This window comes from Rhinatrema bivittatum, chromosome 4 (assembly GCF_901001135.1).
Source record: "Rhinatrema bivittatum chromosome 4, aRhiBiv1.1, whole genome shotgun sequence".
Taxonomy (NCBI): domain Eukaryota; kingdom Metazoa; phylum Chordata; class Amphibia; order Gymnophiona; family Rhinatrematidae; genus Rhinatrema; species Rhinatrema bivittatum.
The window spans coordinates 384,984,519-384,998,323 of record NC_042618.1 but is presented as its reverse complement, the minus strand read 5'-3'; the positions used below and the strand labels follow the sequence as shown (position 1 = coordinate 384,998,323).

General features: G+C 46.1%; 1 protein-coding gene across 2 annotated transcripts in view; it reads left to right on the top strand.

Moving 5' to 3' along the window:
- Nucleotides 1-11,122, top strand: part of LOC115091101 (sortilin-like) — a 109,202-nt gene extending 98,080 nt beyond the window's left edge. The window contains exon 6 of one of the 2 annotated variants that reach the window (XM_029600996.1): nucleotides 10,233-11,122. The gene's annotated coding sequence lies outside the window, so the exon portion shown is untranslated. The remainder of the gene's footprint in view (nucleotides 1-10,232) is intronic. The other variant, XM_029600995.1, reaches the window with a different exon arrangement.
- Nucleotides 11,123-13,805: the final 2,683 nt, after the last annotated feature.

Below are 13,805 nucleotides of genomic sequence, written 5' to 3'. Positions count from 1 at the left end.
AAGTGTTATCCCAGGACAGCAGGATGTAGTCCTCACGAAACCCACCCGCCACCCCGTGGAGTTGGGTCCAGTACGTTTTATTATTTTATTTTTGCTAACACTTACTGCTACACACGAGACTGAAGGGAGACCCCTGTAGCTCGAGGGATCATGGCATGCTGGGCATGTTCAGTGGGCTCAGTGTGCCAGTCAAAAGTTTCTAGAAACTTTGACAAAGTTTTCCATGATAGGGCTCCATCCAGTGACGTCACCCATATGTGAGGACTACATCCTGCTGTCCTAGGATAACACCTATTACAGGTAAGCAATTTTGCTATTTCCAGAGAGAAAGTGTTATTTTCTTTGGGATGTATGATTACACTGGAATAGAAACCTACTTTCTTATTTCTGCTACCAAAGAAAATATAAATGGACACCATTTCCAATGGCAAGGTAATCATTCAGCTATTTTGTTCACCCCAGAAGAATGGGGTGTGAAAAACAACCCCTTTCCTGAGCAGAAAACAAGGCACCAAGAGGGAACCTACTGAGGGCACCTCTCAAAAGCTAATATTCGGACTTCTCATCCACACCACAGGGGAGAGCGCACTGTTCAACCAGATCAGTTCGATTCCGGAAAACCTCGTACTCCCCAGACAAGAGTGGGGCACTATCATTGACCTATGAAGTTCTGTTGGTGACATGGACAGTCGCTGGTGGCCACCTAGTCAGACGGCTCATGTTGCTATTCTGATTCTTGTGAATCAAGCACTGTATCATCGCCCGGTCAGAGCCACACACCAGAGAGGGAATGCTGTCTGAAGCCTCCCCTTAAAGGGGATCCAGAGCATAAACCAATGAGGGAGGAGGCACCTCCTGATAAGGGGAGGTATCCCTGGTATCCACTCCAAAAATGGAGTGAATATGAATGGTGATTGCGACACATAGGTATAGGATGTCTTCTGGCAAAAGAACAACTACTACATGCCAGCAGGTACCTAGTAACGGTGGTGCCCCTTCACTGAATCTGCATCCTGCAATAGCAGCGCTGTGCACCATTGCTACATGTTACATGCTCAGTCGAGCCAGCAGCCACGCAATACACAGAAAGATGCAGTGCCTGTGGGCCTAGCAGTCCATGCCACAGCCTAGACAGGTACAAAAACTGTAGCTGTGGACCACATGTGAGGTATTACTATTGGTGTCATTTAACACCCCCGGGTACCAGACACATGAAGGCACTAGAAAGCGCCCATGACGCCACTTACCAATGACTCCTGGTAGTGATCAAGAGCCACTGCAAAGATGCACCTGGCACAGGCAGTCTGGCATTGAAAGTATATCTTGGTGTGTGATATTTATTTATTTGTTTATTTATTTAGCATTTTTATATACCGACGTTCATGTAACAGGTTACAAATCACCTCGGTTTACATTATAACAAAACCATTGCATAATAGTGCATTACATAGAACAGGGGTGAAACCAACTTGGATCAAGGGTTTAACATAAAGGCTAGTGGGGGAAAACTTTAACCGGCGTGCCAGGAGCTAACATAGGAGTATAGCCAGTTGTCAAAGAGGAGACACTAGTAGGAGAAATTGAGGAGGAGCATTATTAACTCGTCTGTGAAGTGCGCGGCTTGTTAGAGAAGGTCTACTAACGAAACCTTAGGAGGTTCCTTGGGTCGTCAGAGTTAGGCCTTCGCCTAAGTGATACTGGAGATACCATCTATGGCAAGTACCACATGGCACTGAGGGAGCCTACAGCACCCAGGCATCTTCCACAACAGGAATGTTGCCAACAGCCCTCACAGCAACGATGATAACACTGCTGCCCATGGTACTCAGGCACTCCACTTTGTCAACAGTAATGGTAGTGCCCTGGCAGTGTGCATGGAGATCAGAGGCATAGATGACCCCCGCCAGTGGCAACCCTGCCTTCAGCGTTCCGCTGTCTTGATGATGCTCTATGGCGGAAGTAGTGCTCACCACACTCAAGTGAGGACAACATTACCAATTGCATGGTGTTTTCTGGCACTGACAGCGTTCTGCAACACCTACATGCTCAACTGCAGGGGCAGCTACAGCGCTCAACGACATAGAAGGTGCCCCCGCACACATCAGTGTACTTGGTGTGAACAGTGGTGCCTGATGGCAACCCAAATGCTCAATGACAACAGCAGCCATGGTGTACAATAGGCAGACAATGGCACCAATGGTGTCATAACATTTGATGGCATCCAAGATGCCCACAGCGCTTGATGATGATTGTGGTACCTTGCAGTGTCCACAGCACTCTATTTCGAGGAACCTGATGGCACCCCTGGTGCTCGATGGCTTCAAAGACAACTTTGGTGTTTGTCTTCGGCCAACGCCTTCAATGATGTCAAGAGCCTCCATGGTGCTTGCTGGCGACCATGGGGCTTGATGGTGCTCAATGGCATCCATGGCACCAAAGGTGCCAATGATGTTTGTTTGCACCTCTGGCACCCACGGTACTTGACCCAAAAGTATTGATGGCACCCAGGGTGCCCAATGGCATCTTAAGGCACCCACGGTGTTTGATACCTGTGGTGCTTGATGGTATCCGTGGTGTCCATGTCCATGCCACTAGTCTGCATCAGTGGCATTCACAGTGCTTAATGGTGCCTGAGGCGCTCGCTGGCATTGATGGCACCCTTGGTACTCAATGTCTGTCATAACATGGTGCTTGATGGCATCGATGGAACCCAGCGTATGGTGGCAGCCATGGCCTTTGATCGAGGGCGCCAATTGACATCCATGGCGCTCGAAGGCATTGAGTGCATCCAGTGCACTTGATGGCATCCACAGTGTTCAAGGGTATCCATGGTGCTCGATAATGGCCAGAGCTCTCGATGGTGCCCCCAGCGCTCAATGGCAACTGTGGGTCTCATGGCCCTTGACACGCTCCTGGGGCCATTGGTGCTCTGGCAAGGATGTGCACGGGCAGTAGATTCCAGGCATGGCACTGGTGGTGCATCAGCAAAACTGATCACCCAGACTCTTGCTCACCCTCTCTCCGCAGGATATGCAGTGCCAGACTGATCTGACAAGCAGGAGGGGAGGCTACATCATCCAGGGACCAGCCAAGGAGACTAGTTCCCAGACGTGGGGGGAAGATGAGCTCTCTCCCCCCCCCCCCCCCCCCCCCCCCCCCACGGGAACATCTGGTCCTGCATTCATTTATGGTCTAAGCCTCCATCGATGCCTAGCAGACAGTTCCAGGAAGTTCTCCTGCCTGGGTAGGACCTCAGGCTAATCGGACCACACACGGACTGCACACTGCCAGTCCGAACAGGCACCTGGCAAAGGCAAAAAACAGATGTTAAGGAGAGGTCAACAGGAGTAAGCTGCGGATGCAGCATAATTAAGGGGAAAACACTCTGTAGGCCATGCAGCTGACAAAAAAATGCTAAAAAGAGAGAAAACCAATTTTAAATCTAAACTACTTCAAGGGAAGTGAGGGAAAATAAATACCAAAGCTCTGCCTGGAAAAACAGCTGCTTGCTGCTCCATAACTGTTAAGAGTATTAACTGTGAGGAGAGCAAAGCTGAAAACATGATGACATGGCTTCACGGAAAAAGAAAGACCAGGGGACACTGCCTGAGAGACAGGGAGGTGGCTGCAGCTGCACATGCTCAGTAGAGCATGCTGAAAGCTCTAGAATTTTGAGACCAAAATTCTGTGCTGGGCTCCATCAGATAATGTCACCCATGTTTGAGGACTGCTTGTCCTCAGAATGGTAATTCCTCTTCCATGACTCTGTTTAAGTTTTTAACTATGGAAAAATGCAAACCTAATTCGCATATAAATGGCCATCCTCAGCTTTTATTGACTATGCAGCCATTTTAATGAATGGATTTCTTATATTTTAAAAATGGGGATAGAAGTCAATCAATTATGTGCACTTCCATGTGGATTCAATTCCCATTAAGTGGTGGTGGAGTTGTCTGTTACAGAATACATTGAATTAATGAAATTAAGCATTAAAAAATGCAACAAATTTTTGTACTATTTATTTGTATAGCATTTTACTTATCTAAATGCCAGATAAATGTATACAATTGTGGAAAAGAAGAGTGTTATGATGTTGTTAGAACTGCATTTTTAAAAAATCGTTCAGATCTTTTATAAATTCATCAATCTCTGTATCTAAAAGGGAAATTTTATAGTGTTAAGAAAGAGAGTGCTTCCAATGTTATGGTTTTGCACTGGATAATATATTCTCATTGGAAGTTTTACACAAAGTACTACGGTACTCTTAATCTTACCTTGCAGTTAAACTTGGAAAGAGATCACAACAACCCAAAGTAAATTAAAACAAATATTATGAATAATAACCTGGTGATTTTTACATCAGCTTTATATTTCATATTAAAAAAAATCTTAAGACATTACTTTTTTTTGTGGAATGTACATGTTTGTTTAAGCTACTTTATTTAATAAATGGCATATTGTAATGACATTTAAAAGGTCTCCAGATGGGTGTCTGTATAATTTAATAAGAACATGGGAAGCAACTTTCAGTTAGCCTACACAGTTGCAAAACAAACAAGAGTTTTTAACGCACATACATTATGAAGATTTTCAGAGACGTTATCCTTGTTGTTTGCTTTGAAAATGAGTGTAAACTCCCATATGATTTGCACCCACTATTTTGTGCAGGCAGCTAGGCAGAGCCTGTACAAGAGTATTCGGCACCCTAGGCAAACTTTTGGTCACACTGCCTCTCCCCAAATTTACCTATTGGTGGCAGCTCCAGCACTGAACATATTCCTATTGACAGTGATGATATCATCACAGTGCTTTGACAGTATTGGCTTTAGCACAGCATCCTTCTGGGCCACAGACTGACTAGATTTTTCTGCCCCGAAAAGTTTGGTGCTCTAGGCCAGTGGTTCTCAGCCTTTTTTCTACTGGGACACACCTGGCAGGTAATTCTTACAGGCAAGACACACTGAACATTTCACCATCACAGGGCTAAACGTAAACACATACTCTGCATCCTCAGGAACCTATCCCTGCCCCCCCCCCCTGCCACCAAACAATAGATGCAGAGCAGAACTAGGATATTTCAAATACAACTCACTATTTCTGGAGCTATCTCAATAACAGAAATACAAATTCCCTTACTACCAGGCGCATTGTAAAAAAGAAAACCTGGAGAGAAAAAAAACACTCAGCATATGTGTAGCAAACATTCCATACCACTGCAACACTCATTCAGGAACTTCCTATGAAAAGGCAGCAGTGCAGCACCAATGCATGTCCTACTGAGAATGAGAAATCGCAACAAAGAAGATTGATACAAATTCCTACTTACTAGTAAAATACCTAACCTCAGTAATAAGTACAGATCCATCCTTCACCAAATACAGAATAAAAGACCATGAATTACAAATGTGGAGACAAAAACTGGAATGGAAACCTTAAAAAGCCACTCTGCATGCAGTGCAAAACCGGAGAGCCAGAAACAGAAATACATATCCTCCTACACTAAGCAAGGTACAAAGATAGAAGAAATGCACATTCCCAATACTGACATATTATGGCTCTTGCACCCCATCACTCCCCCTCCTTTCCTCCATCATCCTTCACTTTTCCCAATTACTCCCTTTCAATAATCCGCTCACACTCCTATCCCTGCTCAGCATTCCTGACTCCTCACATCCTCTTCCCTGTACTCCCTCTCTACCCCCTTTATACCATGACCCCCCCTGTTTCCCACCCCTTCCTGCGCAGCAGCCCCCACACTCCCTCTCCTTTACACCTCTATCTTCCCAGCATCCCCAGCCTCCTTTCCCCCACCCTGCACAGGGTGAAGAGATCAGCAGCAGCAGCACTCCCAGACTCAGCAGGGGAAGATAAAGTGTGTCTGTCCCATCAGGCCCAACAGCAGGAGCTGGCAATGTCTCGCTCTGATCTGGGTGAAGGAGGAAATGGCTTCCCACTGGGCTAGAAGGAAGTGAGAGCAGCCTCCCATCAGGACCAATGAAAGAGAAGTCAACCAACTCCCACCCTGGCAGCCATCTGCTAGCCCTGCAACACACCTCCTAGAACCTCGCGGCACACCAGCGTGTCCCGGCACACCTGTCGAGAACCACTGCTCTAGGCGACTACCTAGTTTGCCTAATGGAAGCACCAGCCCTGCAGCTAAGGAGAGAAAAAGTATTTTTACAAATGCCATGTACATGCGCTGTTTTCTCCCTCAAACTAAACACTCCTGGCTAAAAATAGAGGGCCATGGAAGTCCAGCATGCCTTTAGCTGGCTGAGGGAGGCAATTTCCAGCAATTCAAATTAATCTGGGTAAATGGCTTTGAAAATTGTCCTCCTAATTGGTTCATTGGCAGACATGATTTCATCCTCCTAATCCATGTACAGTCTATAGATGAAACACACCCTTGAAATCCTTATGCTTTAGGTAACCACATTTTTAAAAATCTAGGCATTGGTTTATACATTGGGAGTGGGTGCCAAGGTGGTGGAGTGGATTACAAACCTGGTTGACTGACAAGAAAGAGACCGCATGTAATAGTAAATGGAACTTACTCTGAACAGAGAATGATGAAAAGTGATTTAAGAAAGCTTGAAGAGTGGTCGAAGATTTGGCAACTGGGATTCAGTGCCAAGAAGTGTAGAGTCATGCATCCGAGGTGTGGTAATCCAAAAGAGCTGAATGTGATGGGGGGGGCGGGGGGGTGAAAGACTAATGTGCATGGACTGTGAAAGGGGCCTTGGGAAAATAGTTTCTGGCAATCTAAAGGCAGCAAAGCAATGCAATAAGACGATAACTAAAGCCAGAAGAATGCTGGGCTGCATAGAGAGGAATAACTAGCAGGAAAAAGGAGGTTTTAATGCCCTTATAAAAGTCCTTGGCGAGACCTCACCTGGAGTACTGTGTTCAGTTCTAGAGCCCGTACCTCAAAAAGGATAAGGGCAGGATGGAGACAGTGAAGAGAACAGCAACCAAAATGGAGTGGGATATTTATCGGAAGACTTATGAGGAATGGCTGAAGAATCTAAATATGTATATCATGGAAAAGAGGAGGTGCAGGGGAGATATGATGCAGACCTTCAGATACTTGAAAGATTTAATGATGCACGAACATTGAACCTTTTCCATTAGAAAGTTTGAAAGTTGTCCTCTAGAAGCTTGTGTGCTAAAGTGCACATTTTTTTGTGCACTATTACATTTTTCACACACTATTTTTCTATGCACACTGGGGCAGATTTTTAAAAAGTACGCCCGCGCATACTTTTGTTCGCGCGACCGGCGCAAACAAAAGTACACTGGATTTTATTAGATATGCACGTAGCCGAGCGTATCTTTTAAAATCCGGGATTGGCGCGCGAAAGGCTGCGCAAATTTGGCAGCCTGCGCACGCCGAGTGCACAGCCTGCCTCAGCTCCCTCCACCCCCCCCCCCCGCACCTTCCCCTGCCCGAAGCAGGCGTAACTTGTGCGCACCGGGCCAGCTGCCGGCGTGCCATGTTCCCTCCGGGGGCTGGTCCGGAGGCCGTGGCCACGCCCCCGGGCCGGAACCACGCCCCCGGTGACGCGCAGGCCATGATACGCGCCCCCAAGAAAGCCCCGGGACTTACGCGCGTCCCGGGGCTTTGTGTGCGCCGGCAGCCTATGCAACATAGGCTTGGCGCGAGCAGGGGGAGCTTGGGGCAGGTTTTCGGGGGGTACGCCCGTATCCCTTTGAAAATCTGCCCCACTATGAATACCCAAAAACCTGAACCCTATTAGAGATGGTCAGACTTTTACCGAAATTTGGCCCACAAAGTAAATGTTGCACATACTTTACCTATATGCTAAGCTGCTTTGCATGATTTTGTATCACAGCAGCTAATTTATGTAATTTGAATAAACTTTGCATGTGGCAAACTATGCATGAAGTTTTGTTGCAAAGCCATAACATTTTACAAATTTGGCTTTGTGTATTAAATCGGGAAACAGTGGCTTCTTAGATTCTCACAAAATTGCTTCATTCAAAATCAAGGACGATAAACTTAATTTGCTTCTTTTTTCATGAATTGGTTCTACCCGTGTTGGTCCAGCAATGTCAGCGTCATGTATTCTGGCAGTCTGCTATTGCAGCAGTTCTATAATAGCATACAAAAAAGTGTAAGTATAATAAGATGTAAAAGTAAGGTCTACATTTAATACTAATGTCCCAGAAGACACTCACCCTTTTCACTTCTCCCTTAGCAGAGACACTCTACATTCCTGACCACTTAGTTACGTTCAGCTCGATACAGTAAAGGGGGACCGCGGTTACCCTGCTCCTAACCCGCTTTCTACTCACTTTCCGGCCGAGTTAGCCATTCCTGCGATACACTATCCCCTTTAACCCATCCTTACCGCCTCTTTAAATCCCCGGGTAACCCCTTCCGCACGCGGCATGTATATCAGATGTAAACGATCGAATTAGCTATTCCCTCCCATACAGTAACGCGTGCCCCGACTATTGCTATTTTACCCTGCCATTTTGCCCTGCGTTTAACCTGCTAACTTACCGCCTACCCTTACCCCTGCGTTAGAGGCAGGGGTAATGGTAGACAGCAAACTTTCCCCCAAAAGGAAACCTCTAAAAACCTAAAATCCCCTCCTCCCCTCCTCCCGAAGCGACTCGACATGTGCCAACTTACCTTTTGTTGCTTTTCAGCCCCTTCCCTTCTCTGCCGCCCTCCGGAGGGGGCAGCCGGCGGCGAAAGCAGCTCGCAGCGGTCCCCCCCCCCCCCCCCCCCCCCGCGCAGGTCCCGGTTCTCCTGGCTCGGCGTGAAGTGAGTGAGAGCCCACTGTGCTGTGCCCTCTCCGGCATGAGCGAAGCGTTCTTTCGTTGGCCAGAGCGCCCGTCGATTTGGGCGCTCCGGCGTGACGTCACGCGTGCCCGTCTATGTGCTTTCATTGGCCGGAGCGCCCAAATCGACGGGCGCTCTGGCCAACGAAAGAATGCTTTGCTCGTGCTGGAGAGGGCACAGAACAGTGGGCTCTCACTTCACGCCGAGCCAGGAGAACCGGGACCTGCGCGGGGGGGGAGAGAACGCTGCAAGCCGGATGGAGTCCTAGCTGTTGTACTGCTGTTGCCGAGCCAGGAGAACCGGGACCTGCGCAGGGGGGACCGCTGCGAGTCGCTTTCGCCGCCGGCTGCCCCCTCCGGAGGGCGGCAGAGAAGGAAAGGGGCTGAAAAGCAACAAAAGGTAAGTTGGCACATGTCGAGCCGCTTCGGGAGGAGGGGATTTTCGGTTTTTAGGTTTTCCTGGGTTAAAGTTGGGATCCATTTCCTGGTGCCTGTCATTTCAAATGACATTTGAAATGACAGGTACCAGCGCACCCAGGATACTGTATAGGCGCTGTATTAAGCGCCTGTACAGTAAAATGGGTTGCGCGGGCCTAACGCTTCGCAGACGCGGCTTGCATTTGCAAGCAATTTAAATAGAGTATCGAGCGGTATGTGATCAGAACAGTGCGTGGGGCAAACGAGGGTGCGCCCGGCACTGCCGCACTCTTTCTAACGCGGCCTTACTGTATTGACCCGTCTGTGGGATTATATCTGGGAAAAACTGCCTGATGAGATTTCAATCTCTGAAGTCTGAAATGTAATTTTTTCAAGAATGTGTAAATGTTTTTGGCTAATTTGGCTACATATTTATTTTTCCTCTGAGACAAACATCTTCTATGGAGCATGTAAGGGTTATGGGTGCAGTCAGCAGCAGATGTGATGAGCCAGAGAAAAACTGCATTGCTACAGCAGAATACAGAAAGTTGGGCACACTATACAGCAATTTGTAGCAAAACAATTTAGGGCATCTAAAACAAAAATGGGTTTTTTTTGCTTCTGTTTCTGAGACAAAATGTTATTTTCTATGCTTCAATAAACATTTGTATTTTAAATGATTGGCATGTCAGTCTTCCTTGTCTTTAATAATTTTGTTTTTGTGACTCTTGCTGCATCTCCTCTGTTTTTCTCTAGGACACTTGGTAATTGGATATAATGGGGGATATTTTTATTTTTGTTGGTATGTGAATTGTCATTTTGAATTGCTCCAAATTTATTCCATTAAAAGAATGACTCTTGCTTGTATTTTATCAAATAAATATATAAAAAGGTTTAAAAATATATTTTTTTTCAATACAATGAATTATGTTCGTAAATTACACCCATGTTCATTCTGCCAGTACATTGCTATCATTTAATCAACAACTTCATTCTCTTTCTAGGTAAAATTTGTACTGTGCGCTGTGACTTCCAGAGTCAGTCATGAAACTTCATAAAATAAATTAAAGAAGAGATGCACACTCAAGAAATAAGTGAATGCATTCCACTATTGATGCTGAATTCCCCTCGGACAGATAGCATGATCCAGGCTGTACCCAGAATTATAACATCTGAGTTATTCTCTCTGTGCTTGAAAAGCATGCCTTTCTCAGGAAAAACCAGGATGTACAGTGTAGCATATTTATTATTTGGAAGAAGGTCCATGTTTTTGTATACTGCAGATACGGTTAAGTGAAACAAAGCGATGTTTCCATCTTTTTAGGCAGGAATATAAACATTCATAGAAATCATAAGTTTATGGAGTTGTTTCTTTTCATGTGGTATCAGCTGATTTGTCTGGATGAGACAGGTTTGGTCGCAGTTAAACAGGGAACAAGCATTACATTGATAGGAAAAATCAAAGTAATTATGTAACAATATATCAAAATGCATCCTGAAGATTTTGGAGCCAAATCCTACTTATTTATTTAATCTTATATTCTTTTCTTCCATATCACTGTTCAGCACAGGTTATAAAATAAAAGCACACAACATTAAAGTTACCTATAATATAAAATGATTAAAACATAATACATAAAATTGACCAAACATAACATACTAGTTCACTATTACCTATGTGCCTCAGTCAGCAAAATAACCTTCTTTCTAAAAATTGTCTTTCACCCTGAAAATTACTGCAAGTAAAGTTTTGGAGTAAGTTTTCTCAGTCTGTAATACGGATATGATGCTGTAATTCCACAATAATTGCTAAAAGTGAACATGAAAAAGCTAACCTGAGAATTTAAAGATGCGTTTTTTGGGTGTGAGGGGGGAACCTCTTGTTTAGTAAATGTATTTGTCCCAGGACAAGCAGGATGGTAGTCCTCACATATGGGTGACGTCACAGGACGGAGCCCTATCACGGAAAACTTTTCTGTCAAAGTTTCTAGAAAGCTTTGACTGGCACACTGAGCATACCCAGCATGCCATGATCCCTGTGTCCACAGGGGTCTCCCTTCAGTCTTTTCTTTTCCCCACGATGCAGTTTTCCTCGCGTTTAGGGGCTCTGTGAGATTTTTCTCACAGCTTTTCCACACAGAAACACTTGAAGTTTTACTTCATAAATAATTTTCCCTATATGGGTCTCCCTTCACGCACATTTCATCGACGCTCGGTGAGAACTGTGCCCTGTTTTTCTGTCAGTTCCTGTCACCTCACTAACAGTTCCCCCGGGTTTCCAACTGAATTGCAGCCTTCTTTTCATCCTCTGTCCGCCCCATGATACCTGCGAGTGTCCTTGCTGCAAACCTCCATCGGGGCTAGAGGGTTTGGGCCGTCCACGGATCCCTTTGCTGCCAGGGCCACCGTTGATGCCTCCATCAATGCCCCGTCGACTCAGCCAATGCCCCCATCGATGCTGTCGAACTAAAGAAAATGCTCCATACTTCGGGTTCTAAACCAGAGCCCATTGTAATTCTTGGCAACAAACAATGCCAAGAGCAGTAGAGGCACGGTGACCATCTGTCACCAACGCCATCTGAGACAGCGAGGCCATCTTCCTTGGTGCTGGAGAATGACTGGGCCGAGCACCGTGGGAATGATCGTCACCGGCACGGTGACAGTCTGTCACTGATGCCATCCATGAAAATGGTGGCAACTTCCTTGGTGCTGGAGAATGACCAGGCCGAGCACCGAGGGGAAACATAGTCACTGGCACCGATGTGGTTCTGCATTCGGTGCCGGCACTGATACTGCACCAGCATCAGTGTCCATTGAGATAGTTGCGAAGCGGGCCCAGGTACAAGTCTCCATGCTCCTCTGCACCTGAGGCACCGAGGCATTCCCCACCAGTGCCGGATACTGAGCCACCACTGATTCATGTGGAAGTGCCAGTAACGCCTATCCTGTCTCTCCCCCCTGTAGCTGCACTACCTATACCAGCCCCTGCAACAGAGGCCTCCTATAGGCATCTCTTCCGATACCGCTCATAGTCAAAACTCTAGTGAAGCTGCAGTAGTACAGGTTTTCGGTGATTCTCTTAACCCCGTACTGGCCTCGACAAGTATGCTTAGGAAAGACTAAAGAGGTTAGGACTTTTCAGCTTGGAGAAGAGACGGCTGAGGGGGGATATGATAAAGGTGTTTAAAATCATGAGAGGTCTAGAATGGGTAGATGTGAATCGGTTATTTACTCTTTCACATAATAGAAAGACTAGGGGGCACTCCATGAAGTTAGCATGTGGCACATTTACAACTAATCGAAGAAAGTTCTACTTCACTCAACGCACAATTAAACTCTGGAATGTGTTGCCAGAGGATGTGGTTAGTGCAGTTAGTATAGCTGTGTTTAAAAAAGGATTGGATAAGTTCTTGGAGGAGAAGTCTATTACCTGCTATTAATTAAGTTGACTTAGAAAATAGCCACTGCTATTACTAGCAACCGTAACATGAAATAGACTTAGTTTTTGGGTACTTGCCAGGTTCTTATGGCCTGGATTGGCCATAAGAACCTGGATTGGCTGGGCTTGATGGACCCTTGGTCTGACCCAGTATGGCATGTTCTTATGTTCTTTTCAACCTATCACTCCAGGAACCAATTCACCTGCCCACAGGCCAATCTCATAACACACTCATTGATATTCTCAGATACTTGTAGCTTCACGACAACCTTCAACATGTAAGTCTTGCCATTCAAAATGGGCAAGATTTACCAAATGGTGGGCACAAAAAGGTATTGGCCCTTTTTTCCTGCCCCACTCCATCTCTATTAGGCTATCTAGGATACCTTTCGGAGTCTGGTCCCCAGACATCCTCCGCACGGGTACACCTCGGTTTCATCTCAGTGTATCACCAGGAATTAGGGGATGCCCTGTTAATGGCTTAACCCCTTATGAGTCGGCTTATCATAGGTTTTCTACAACTTAAGCCTTCTCTACGATCACTGGTTATGGAATGGGGCCTAAATGTAGTGCTTACAAGGCTCATGCGTTCCCTATTTGAGCCTTTGCATTCCTATAACATTAAAATTCTAACATGGAAAATTATTTTCCTCGTAGCCATCACCTCTGCTAAAAGGGTCAGTGAGTTACAAGCCTTTGTTGCATACTCACCTGACACTAGGTTCCTCCGTGACCAAGTGGTCCTCCGTACTCACCCAAAATTTCTTCTTAAGGTGGACACGGTCTCTCCCCTTACTCAGACTATAGTCTGCCCACTCTTCCCAAAGCCTCTCTCTCACCAGGGCAAGAGAGTTTTGCACACCTTGGACAGTAAGCGTGCACTTGGATTCTATCTAGACAGCACTGCAATCCATAGGAAATCCACCCAACTCTTTTGCTTCTTTGACAAAGACAAGCTGCGAGTGCCAGTGAGCAAACAAACTCTGTTCAACTGGCTAGCAGACTGTATCGAATTCTGCTATGAGGAAGCAGGCCTTCCTCTCCAGGAGTGAGTGCAGGCACATTTTGTAAGGGCCATGGCAACATCGGTAGCACACTATCGTTCAGTACCAATTGCCGACGTCTGCTAGGCTGCGAC